Source organism: Lepus europaeus, unplaced genomic scaffold, assembly GCF_033115175.1.
Source record: "Lepus europaeus isolate LE1 unplaced genomic scaffold, mLepTim1.pri SCAFFOLD_29, whole genome shotgun sequence".
Lineage (NCBI taxonomy): Eukaryota > Metazoa > Chordata > Mammalia > Lagomorpha > Leporidae > Lepus > Lepus europaeus.
The window spans coordinates 3,141,871-3,152,978 of record NW_026909167.1 but is presented as its reverse complement, the minus strand read 5'-3'; the positions used below and the strand labels follow the sequence as shown (position 1 = coordinate 3,152,978).

The 11,108-nt window shown below is 40.8% G+C and overlaps 1 pseudogene; it reads right to left on the bottom strand.

Moving 5' to 3' along the window:
* Positions 1-8,020: 8,020 nt before the first annotated feature.
* On the bottom strand, positions 8,021-8,928 carry LOC133754821 (calcyclin-binding protein-like; annotated as a pseudogene).
* Between the last annotated feature and the right edge of the window lie 2,180 nt (positions 8,929-11,108).

The window sequence follows — 11,108 nt, the reverse complement described above, 5'->3', positions numbered from 1 at the left end:
CAGGTGCAGGGGCCCAAGCACTTGGGCCATTCTCAAATGCCTTCCTGGGCCACCGCACAGTTGGACTGGAAGAGGAGCAACTGGGACTAGAACTGGGCACCCATATGGTATGCCAGCACCATAGGCAGAGGATTAACCTAGTGAGACATGGTGCTTGCCCTTTAGATTCTGGTTATTAATCCTTTATCAGTTGCATAATTTGCAAATATTTTTCCCCTTTCTGTTGTTTGCCTCTTCACTTTCCTCACTGTTTCTTTTACAGTACAGAAACTTCTTAATTTGATGTAATGCCAATTGTTAATTTTGTCTTTGACTGCTTGTGCCTCTGGGATATATTTTTTTTGACAGGCAGAGTGGACAGTGAGAGAGACAGAGACAGAAAGAAAGGTCTTCCTTTGCCATTGGTTCACCCCTCAATGGCTGCTGCGGCTGGCGCACTGTGGCTGGCACACCATGCTGATCTGAAGGCAGGAGCTAGGTGCTTCTCCTGGTCTCTCATGCAGGTGCAAGGCCAAAGCACTTGGGCTATTCTCCACTGCACTCCCTGGCCACAGCAGAGAGCTGGCCTGGAAGAGGGGCAACCGGGACAGAATCCGGCACACTGACTGGGACTAGAACCTGGGGTGCCAGCGCTGCAGGCAGAGGGTTAGCCTATTGAGCCACAGCACCAGCCCTGGGATGTTTTTAAATAAGTCTTTGCCTGTGCCTATATCTTGAAGAGTTTCTTCTATATTCTCTAATAATTTGATGGTGCTGGGTCATAGATTTGGATCTTTAATCCATGTTGAGTGGATTTTTGTGTAAGATGTAAGTTAGGAGTCTTGTTTCATAATTCTGCATGTTGAAATCCAGATTTCCCAGCACCACCGGCTGAGAAAATTTTTCTTTCTCCAGGAATTGCTTTAGATCCTGGATCAATGATAAGTTGGTTATAGATGTTTTGATTGATTTCTGGTGTTTCCATTCTGTTCCACTGGTCTACCCTTTTGTTTCTGTACCAGTATCATGCTGTTTTGGTTATAACTGCCCTGTGGTATGTCTTGAAATCTGGCATTGTGATGCGTCCTGCTCTATTGGTTGTACAAGATTTCTTTAGTTATTTGAGGTCTCCTGTGCCTCCATATGAATTTCACTGTCATTTTTTTCCAGATCTGAGAAAAATGTCTTTGGCATTTTGATTGGTATCACATTGAAATTACAAAGTGCTTTTGGGAGAATGGACATTTCAATGATATTGATTCTTCCAATCCATGAACATGGAATATTTTTCCAGTTTTTTTTTTATTTCCTTCTTTTTCTTTTTTAAAGTTTTATAAGTCTAATCATAGAGGTCTTTAACATCTTTGGTTAAGTTCATTCCAAGATATTTGATTTTTTATAGCTATTCTGAATGGGATTGATCTTAGAAGTTTCTTTTCAGCTGTGGCATTGTCTGTGTATACAAAGGTTGTTGATTTTTGTGCATTGATTTTATGTCTTACTACTTTGGCAAACTCTTCTACAAGTTACAATATGAAGAATCATATCATCTGCAAAAGGGATAGTTTGACTTCCTCCTTCCTAATTTGTATAACTTTAATTTCTTTTTCTTGCCCAATGGCTCTGGCTAAGACTTCCAGGACTATATTGATAGCAATGGTGAGAGTGGGCATCCCTTTCTGGTACTGGATCTCAGTGGAAATGCTTCCAACTTTTCCCCATTCAATATAATGCTGGCCATGGGTTTGCCATAAATCACCTTGATTGTGTTGATGAATGTTCCTTAAAAACTGAATTTGCTTAGGGTTTTCATCATGAAAGGGTGTTGTATTTTATCAAATGCTTTCTTTGTATCTATTGAGATAATCATATGGTTTATCCTCTGTATTTTTTTATATTTTTAAAATTTTTTTGACAGGCAGAGTGGACAGTGAGAGAGACAAAGAGAAAGGTCTTCCTTTTCCATTGGTTCACCCTCCAATGGCCACTGTGGCTGGCATGCTGCAGCTGGCACACCACACTGATCCAAAGCCAGGAGCCAGGTGCTTCTCCTGGTCTCCCATGTGGGTGCAGGGCCCAAGCACTTGAGCCATCCTCCACTGCACTCCCAGGCCACAGCAGAGAGCTGGACTGGAAGAGGAGCAACCAGGCCTAGAACCTGGTGTGCCAGTGCTGCAGGGGGAGGATTACCCTATTGAGCTTCAGCGCTGGCCAATCCTCTGCATTTTGTTAATGTGTTGTATCACATTGATTGATTTGTGAATGTTGAACCACCCCTGCCTAAGAGGGGTAAATCCCACTTGGTCTGGGTGGATGATCTTTCTGATGTGTTGTTGAATTCTATTGGCCAGAATTTTATTGAGGATCTTTTTGTCTATGTTCATTAGGTAAATTGATTTCTATTTTTTTTCTCCTCCATATTTTTTTTTGACAGGCAGAGTGGACAGTGAGAGAGAGAGACAGAGAGAAAGGTCTTCCTTTGCCGTTGGTTCACCCTCCAATGGCCGCCACGGTAGCGTGCTGCGGCCGGCGCACCGCGCTGTTCCGATGGCGGGAGCCAGGTGCTTCTCCTGGTCTCCCATGGGGTGCAGGACCCAAGGACTTGGGCCATCCTCCACTTCACTCCCTAGCCACAGCAGAGAGCTGGCCTGGAAGAGGGGCAACCGGGACAGGATCGGTGCCCCAACCGGGACTAGAACCTGGTGTGCCGGCGCCGCAAGGTGGAGGATTAGCCTGTTGAGCCACGGCGCCGGCCTCTCCTCCATCTTTTTCTGGTTTAGAAATTAATGTGATGCTGGCTTCATAGAAAGAATTTGAGAGGATCCCTTCTCTTTCAATTGTTTTGAATAGTTTGAGAAAAGTTGGTATTAGTTATTCTTTAAATGTCTGGTAAAATTCAGCAGTGAATCCATGCAGTCCTGGGCTTTTCTTTGTTGGGAGGTTCTGACTTGGTTAATGGGTCTGTTTAGGTTTTCTCTGTCTTCATTGTTGAATTTAGGTAAGTTGTATGTGTCCAGGAATCTCCATTTCTGATAGATTTCCCAGTTAGTTGGCATACAAGTCTTTGTAGTAACTTCTGATACCTCTTTTTATTTCTGTGGTGTCTGTTGTTATATACCCTTTTTCTTTTTTTTTCTTTCTTTTTTTACAGGTAGAGTGGACAGTGAGAGAGAGAGACAGAGAGAAAGGTCTTCCTTTGCCATTGGTTCACCCTCCAATGGCCACCGCGGCCAGCACACCATGCTGATCCGAAGGCAGGAGCCAGGTGCTTCTCCTGGTCTCCCATGGGGTGCAGGGCCCAAGCACTTGGGCCATCCTCCACTGTACTCCTGGGCCATAGCAGAGAGCTGGCCTGGAAGAGGGGCAACTGGGACAGAATCTGGCACCCTGACCGGGACTAGAACTCAGTGTGCCAGCACCGCTAGGTGGAGGATTAGCCTGTTAAGCCACGGCACCGGCCATATACCCTTTTTCATCTTTAATTTTATTGATTGGTGTCTTCTCTCTCCTTTTTGTTTATTTGGGTTAATGGTGTGTTAATTTTTTTTAAATCAGCTCTTTGTTTTGCTGATCTTTTGTTAATTTTTATTTGGATTCAAATTTGTGATTTCTTCTCTAATTTTAATTATTTCTCTTCTCCTAGTTTTGGGTTTGGTTTGCTGTAGTTTTTCTAATTCTTGAGATGCATTGATAACTCATTTATGTGGTGCATTTCCAATTTCTTTATGCATGCACCTATTGCTATAAACTTTCCTCTTAACACTGCTTTTGCTGTAGCCCATAAGTTTTCATGTGTTGTTATCTTCATTTGCTTCCAGAAAGTTTTTTATCTCTCTTTTGATTTCTTCTCTGACCCAATGTTCATTCAGGAGCATGTTGTTCAGTCTCCATGTGTTTGCATGTGCTCTAGGGATTCCTCAGTTGCTAATTTCTGGCTTTATTCCACTGTGGTCTGAGAGGATGCATGGTATGATTTCAATTCTTTTGAATTTGCTGAGGCTTTCTTTATGGCCTAGTATGTGGTCAATCCTAGAGAAAGTCTCATGCACTGTTGAGAAGAATGTGTATTCTTTAAGTATAGGATGAAAAGTTCTGTAGATATCCTTTTGGTCTATGGTGTCTATTAAATCTGCTGTTTCCTTGTTGATTTACTGTCTGGTTGATCTGTCTATTGCAGAAAGTGTAGTTGAAGTCCCCCTGTTTTGCTGTGGAAAATTTTTTCTCTCTCTGTCTCTCTTAATCAGAAGGGAAGTAATTCTGCTCAGCTTAGCTCTTCTTGTCGATGACAATCAGTGACTGAGCACTAGCCCCAGTGGGTATAATATTCATCTGTTCTAGGACCACACAAAGGATGTGTGCAGTCTTCAGTGTAAGTTCAGATTCTCCTGCAATGTCTCTTACCGGGTAGCCAGGGCTGCCCGAGCTTGGGACATCTCTCACCAACACTACTCACAGTCTCAGCCACACCATGAGTTCTACCCTCAGTTTTTTGTTTTTTGTTTCTTTTTTTTTTTTGGTTTGTTTTTGTTTTTTGACAGTCCAAGTTCAGAAGCTCCACACATTCACTAGGTCTTAGTCTCCTGTTATTACTTCCCACCAGAGTCAGGTTTCTCTGATCAGCTGATTGTTTTGTGCAGACACAAGCTGGCACAGCTGTTACATATGTCCAAAATGGGGCCCACTTTATCAGCTCATATACCTTTGTGAGATGATTGGATAGAGAGAATCGTGTCCATACTATCTCTTTTGTTTTTTTTCTCCTCTAGTTAGACTGGTGTATTTTCCCATATGGGGCTTCAAGCCTCATTCCTACTAGGCTCTGCATGCCACTTTTTCTCAAGTGTCTGGGGCTACTCCAGTCTCATCTCACCTCACTTTCCAGTGCTGGTGCAGAGGTTCTCTGCTCCTGGGATCCCAAGCCATGGGTGCCCGCACCCTCCACATAGGTCCACTGTGTCCCTCCAATTTTTTAATAGCTTCCTCTGCCATTTTCCCCCTAACTTTTCCCTGAGACTAGACTATTTCCACTTTTATTAAACTATCTTTTCTTGGACTAAATAAGTAACCTCCCTCCCTGTTTGCCATCTTTAACCCCATTATATATGCTTAATTTATATTTCCTGGGAAAGATGTCATTAATTTTCCCCTTTCAATGCAATTATAATGGACTACTTTTATCACCTTGTCCAACATTGGTTTTTTAGCCCTTATTCCTTTTATTAAAGTTTTATTTATTTCAAAATTAGAGTTATTGATAAGGAAGGAGGAAAAGGGAAGTGGGAGAAGGAGAGAGGGAGGAGAGAGAGAGAGAGAGAGAGAGAGAGAGAATTTTCCATCTTCTGTCTGCTGGTTCACCACCCAGTTGTCTGCAGCAGCCAAGGCTGACCCAAGCTGAAAGCTAGGAGTTTTATCTGAGTTTCCCAGATGAGTGGCAAAGGCCCAAACCCTTAGGCCATATTCCACTGCTTTTCCCAGGTACTTAGCAGGGAGTTGGATCAGATGTGGATTATCTGGTGCCCATAGAGGATACTGTCTTGAACCATTAAATCAATAACTCAACCCTTACTGTTGCTTAACAAATTGCTTATTTCTCTCACAGTGATCACAATCTATAGTTTATTACATTTGCATCTCCTACCATTTTTTGTTTCTGTTTTGACAATATATCTACCATGATTGTGTGTCCTCAGTACTTAGATGCCAGACCCTGCTACGTTATCTTTTTCAGTGTGATGTTATCAACCCTGTGAAATTGTAACTTTACCACATTCTTTATGTGAACATTATTTTCAGAAAAAATTTAAGGCAAGATTTGGCCATTATCCTTTTATAGGTTACATTTCACAGATTTTGTTGATGTTTCTGGTGATCTAAATTTAGCTTTTATTTTTGAACAGGTGTGGCATATATTTTCGTAGTCATATTTTTTTAATTTTTAAAGATTTATTTTATAGGCAAAGAAAGATGGAGCTGTAAAATTCTATATGTTTTTTCACCCACATAATTTCCCCAGCAACTGGAGCTAAGAAATCCTAAGCCATCAGCCAGAAGCTCCATCTGAGATGTTCATGTAGATGGCAGGAAACCAATTATATAGGCCATCATTTTCTTTTTTTATCTTTTATTTAATGAATATAAATTTCCAAAGTACAGCTTATGGATTACAATGGCTTCCCCCCTCCCATAACTTCCCTCCCACCCGCAACCCTCCCCTTTCCCGCTCCCTCTCCCCTTCCATTCACATCAAGATTCATTTTCAATTCTCTTTATATACAGAAAATCAGTTTAGTATATATAAAGATTTCAACAGTTTGCCCTCACATAGCAACACAAAGTGAAAAAATACTGTTGGAGTACTAGTTATAGCATTAAATAACAGTGTACAACACATTAATGACAGAGATCCTACATGATATTTTTTTAAAAAATGATTAATTTTCTATGTAATTTCCAATTTAACACCAAGGTTTTTTTTTTTTCATTTTCAATTATCTTTATATACAGGAGATCGATTCAGTATATACTAAGTAAAGATTTCATCAGTTTGCACCCACACATAACCACAAAGTGTAAAAATACTGTTTCAGTACTAGCTATATCATTACTTCACATTGGACAACCTATTAAGGACAGATCCCACATGGGATGTAAGTACACAGTGACTCCTGATATTGATTTAACAATTTAACACTCTTGTTTATGGCGTCAGTAATCTCCCTAGGCTCTAGTCATGAGTTGCCAGGGCTATGGAAGCCTTTAGGGTTCACTGACTTTGATCTTATTCTGACAGGGTCATAGTTAAAGTGGAAGTTCTCTCCTCCCTTCAGAGAAAGGTACCTCCTACGTTGATGGCCCCGTTCATTCCACTGGGATCATACTCACTGAGATCCTTCATTTAGGTCGTCTCCTTCTTTTTTTTTTTTAGAGTGTCTTGGCTTTCCATGCCTAAAATACTCTCATAGGCTCTTCAGCCAGATCCAAACACTTTAAGGGCTGATTCTGAGGCCAGAGTGCTATTTAGGACATCTGCCATTCTATGAGTCTGCTATGTATCCCGCTTCCCATGTTGGATCATTCTCTCCCTTTTTGATTCTATCATTTAGTATTAGCAGACACTTATCTTGTTTGTGTGATCCCTTTGACTCTTACATCTATCAGTGTGATCAATTGTGAACTGAAATTTATCACCTGGACTAGTGATATGGCATTGGTACATGCCACCTTGATGGGATTGTATTGGAATCCCCTGGCAGGATTCTAACTCCACCATTTGGGGCAAGTCCGATTGAGCATGTCCCCAATTGTACATCTCCTCCCTCTCTTTTTCTCATTCTTATATTTAACTGGGATCACTTTTCAGTTAAGATTTAAACACCTAAGAATAACTGTGTGTTAATTACAGAGTTCAACCACTAGTACTACAACAACAAATACTAAAAAGGATAAAGTATTACATTGTCCATCAACAGTCAGCACAAGAGCTGATCAAGTCACTGTTTCTCATAGTGTCCATTTCACTTCCACAGGTTTCCCCTTTGGTGCTCAGTTAGTTGTCACCGATCATGGAAAAAAAATGATATTTGTCTCTTTGGGACTGATAGGCCATGATTTTCTGCCTCTAAATTACATTAGCAGGAAGCTGATCAGGAGAGCAAAATATGTCATACCCTATCCAGGAATCTCAATGATAAATGAAGGCATACATATTGGAGTCTTAATCCACTGCACTACAGCACTTTTCCCCTGACCTGCTTATTTAATTCTGTGATAGAGGGTATGACCTTTGTTATAACATTTTTGGGATTTTAATATTCATTTTGATACAATTGTAATGGTCTGCACTTCAGTTTCTGTTAGCTCATTTTTATTTCTCCTCCCAAGTTATTAATTTTTTCTTCCAGTAATAATAATGTTTTCATAATTAAAAAGTCCAGGCAATTTTGAGTTAAGATATGTTTAAAGTTTTTATATGTTTGCCCACTTGTTATGCTTATGTCTATCAATTAAATCTGGGCCATTAGATTTTTTTTTTAATAAGCACATTTTATTTAAATAAATCTTCCAGTAAGAAACGGAGAATTCATTGCCTTTCCTTAAAGGGTATGTGAGTATTATCTGTCAAGTGACATATGCAGCTCAGCAACACTCCCTTGTTGGAAAGGTCAGCACTTCCACAGCACAGTTCCAACAGGACTCCAGTCTCAAAATTCCGTGTCTCCTTTGGCTTGCTTCTCTCTCGACTCCACCCAGGCTTTATTGATAGTTCGCTTCATGTCGTCGTCTCCATCTTCATAAATCTTCTTCAGCACATTCATATCAGTCCTTCACTAGGGTCTGTTTCTGTGTCGTAGGAGGACTTTTCTTTTTCTTTGCATTCTTTTTCAACCCGAGTCAGGTAGTCCCATCGGGTGTTCTCTGCTTTTTTTCTACATAAGATAAGAACTGTGTCAGTCTTGACTTTTTTTGAACTGCCTTCCACTGAGATAGGTTTCAACAGATTGTTCAGGATCATGGAGTAATTCTTGTCATTTAAGTTCTTTACCAAAAGATCAAATGACCGCTCTGTGAAATGCACCTGCACGTTCTCCGTGGGAACGTGATGAACTCCAGTTAGAGTAATGTAGATTTTCACAAACTTATCTGACTGATCCCATCCGTAATTACTGATCTTCACTGTATAGCCCGCTGTGATGGGAGCAACCACAGAAGCCGGCTTCTCGTTGTCAAGTTCTGCTTTGCTCTGTGACTTCTGTTGCACCTTGTTCCTGATCTCTGTCTCAATCTTGGACTTCTCTGCTGTAAGGGCATCACGGACTCTTCTTCTGGTAGTCTTTTCCAGCAACACCTTCACCTCTTCTAGATCCTTCTGTAGCTCTTCCAAAGCCGAAGCCATGGTCCGGCGGGGGCAGGCCCAAGGCCCAAGCTGCAGCAGCGCGAGCGACAGGAACAGGAAACGCCACCCCGAGCGCGCTCACTCCTTGCACCAACCCGCGGCCTGCGTGTGCACCCCACTGTGCGCGGCCCGCCTCTCACACGCAGAGCCTCTGGAACCTTCAGGAGCCCGCCCACCTCGCTCAGCCCCGCCCCGCCCTGCTTGCCCACCATTAGGTTTTTATGAAAGATTTATTTGTTATGTTGAAAGGTATCATTTCGGGGGGGGGGAGATGAGAGGGAGAATCTTCTATCCTCTCTTTCCCAAATGGTCACAAGAGTCAAGGCTGGGCAAGGCTGAAGCCGGGAGCCATGGGCTTCCTCCATGTTTCCTAAATGGGTGAATGGTTCAGGGATATGAATCATCTTCTGCTGATTATGCAGACACACTAACAGGGAGCTGGTTCTGAAATGAGTGAGCCAGAACTCAAACTTGAGACTGTATTAGATATAAGCATGGCTGGTTGCAATTCAACCTGTGGCACCACAGAGCTTGCCCCAGGATATGATATTTTGACATATAAAGCATAAGTATTTCCTTAAAAAAACATTATTGCTTACAAAAATTGTCATTGGAAACTGGTTTTCTAAATTCCATACACAATTATTTAGAAACCTAGTTGGGAAAAATATTTTATATATGTCACAGGGTACTTATTAGCCAGCACTATAAATGTCAATTTTTTAAAAAATTCACTGGTGATAGAAATAAATGGATTATTTCTTTGTCTTGTGATTTGTCTTTCTTGTCTCTTTTAATCTCTATAAGTTATTACCAAAACTGCACCTAATGTTTTTTTGTTAGTATCCAAAACTTTTTAAATGAAAAATCATTCATTTAAGAGCTGATGTGATGTTATGTTTGGGAAAAATGCTCATGAAACTAAACATCAGTAAAGTAGCAAAAAATTGGTTTAGCTTATAAAATATATTTTCATTTGACTGTAGACAGTTGTCAGTCATAAACAATTATTTTCTAAGTAAAAAACTGGACTAATTTATTGTCATTCTTTATGAGATGCTTATAATAAAATTCCAAATTGTTTAGCAAAGGAGAAATAGAAATATAGGAATTCGGGCTGGCACCATGGCTCAATAGGCTAATCCTCCACCTTGCAGCGCTGGCACACTGGGTTCTAGTCCCGGTCAGGGTGCCGGAATCTGTCCCGGTTACCCCTCTTCCAGGACAGCTCTCTGCTGTGGCCTGGGAGTACAGTGGAAGATGGCCCAAGTGCTTGGGCCCTGCACCCCATGGGAGACCAGGAGAAGCACCTGGCTTCTGGCTTTGGATTAGTGTGATGCACTGGCCATAGGATGCCAGCTGTAGTGCCACAGCCGCGGTGGCCATTGGAGAGTGAACCAACGGCAAAGGAAGAGCTTTCTCTCTGTCTCTCTCTCTCTCACTATCCACTCTGCCTGTCAAAAAAAGAGAAAGAAATATAGAAATTCTTTTTGTGAAACATTGTTTAAATCCTAATGATCATTTATAAAAGAGAATGTACTAGAGTTTTTAAAACTTTAATATCAACTCTAAAATTTTAAGACACTGCTGAGTAACCACCCACTTTGCCCATCAGATGTATTTTATTAAACCATGTAATCTTGCATTCCCCAGTATAAACGATGGCACTCTCCCTTTGATTTTGTCTTATCTGTTCTGATGGATGCTCTACCTTATTAAACTTTGTTACCCTGATTACAAAAATTGGGTTTTATTTATTTGAAAGACAAATTTACAGGAAGGGCTTGAGGGAGGAAGGGAGGGAAGGAGGGAAGGAGGGAATAAAGGGAAGAGGGAGATAAATGGATAAAGAGAGAGAGAGAGAGGGAGGGAGGGAGGGGGAGAGATCTTTCTTCCATGGGTTCACTCCAAAAATGGCTACAAAGTCTGGGACCAGGCCAGGTATATTTTTATAATACACATTTTCCATGAGTTTTTTTTTTAAGAATCAGCCTATTCATGGATTTCATATTGTCTAGCATCCTAATATTTTCATAGTGTATATGTATGAGGATATAAAAAGTTTATAAAAAAGTAATTAAAAGGTAATGTTAATTTACCATAACTTTTGAAAGTTTCCTCACATATCAAAACATCATGTTGCATACCTTGAATATACACAAATATTGTCAATCATACTCTAACAATCTTGAAAAAATTAAAACTAAAAAAGAAGAAGGCTCCTATATTAAAATAT